Source organism: Anomaloglossus baeobatrachus, unplaced genomic scaffold (genome assembly GCF_048569485.1).
Source record: "Anomaloglossus baeobatrachus isolate aAnoBae1 unplaced genomic scaffold, aAnoBae1.hap1 Scaffold_5352, whole genome shotgun sequence".
NCBI classification, from domain to species: Eukaryota; Metazoa; Chordata; class Amphibia; order Anura; family Aromobatidae; genus Anomaloglossus; species Anomaloglossus baeobatrachus.
The window spans coordinates 3,435-4,092 of NW_027444726.1; the positions used below are offsets into that span (position 1 = coordinate 3,435).

The 658-nt window shown below is 44.5% G+C and overlaps 1 pseudogene; it reads right to left on the bottom strand.

The window, feature by feature from the left end:
* Positions 1 to 205: 205 nt before the first annotated feature.
* Positions 206 to 412, bottom strand: LOC142283262 (U2 spliceosomal RNA; annotated as a pseudogene).
* Between the last annotated feature and the right edge of the window lie 246 nt (positions 413 to 658).

Sequence of the window (658 nt, forward strand, 5' to 3'; positions counted from 1 at the left end):
TGAGTGGAGATGAGTTTGCTATTTGGCACAGCTTTTTGCATCAATAAAGCAAGTAAAAGGTGTGAAAGATAAAAAAAAGGGTGAAAGTGTGAAAAGTGAATTGGCCAAATTGAGGTGCATATAAAGTTTTTGCTTTCTTTCAATTCACTAATGGGGCTCATTTGAATCAGGTGAATTGAGTTCTGCTTTTGGAAACTGGGTTAAGAAGGGGTGCACCGGTCCTGGAGGTACTGCAATACCAGGTCAATGCGTGGAGTGGACAGAGCAAGATTTTTTCCATCTCCTTGTTCTAAAAATCCATTTAATATATGGTCCCCAGAGAGGGGACGTATCAGATATTAAACTGATAAGAACAGATTTAATTTTTTTTTTTTTCTGTTTATCAGTAGGACTTCAAAATAACAAAGGTGATCGCCTCCCGTTGCCTGGGAACCGTCCAGGCACAAGAGGGCTATGTGTCACCAGAAGGCGCACACACTTCCTCAAGGCCGGCAGACGTGCAATCCCAGGCACCTTCCAGTACCGACCAAGGTAGCGTCCTCCGAAACTACACTTGATCTTAGCCAAAAGGCCAAGAAGCTATAACCCGAATTGGTTACGGCCTTGAGTGGCACCCTGGCCTATACCGGACACATCTTAGGGAGAGGGAGACAAACCC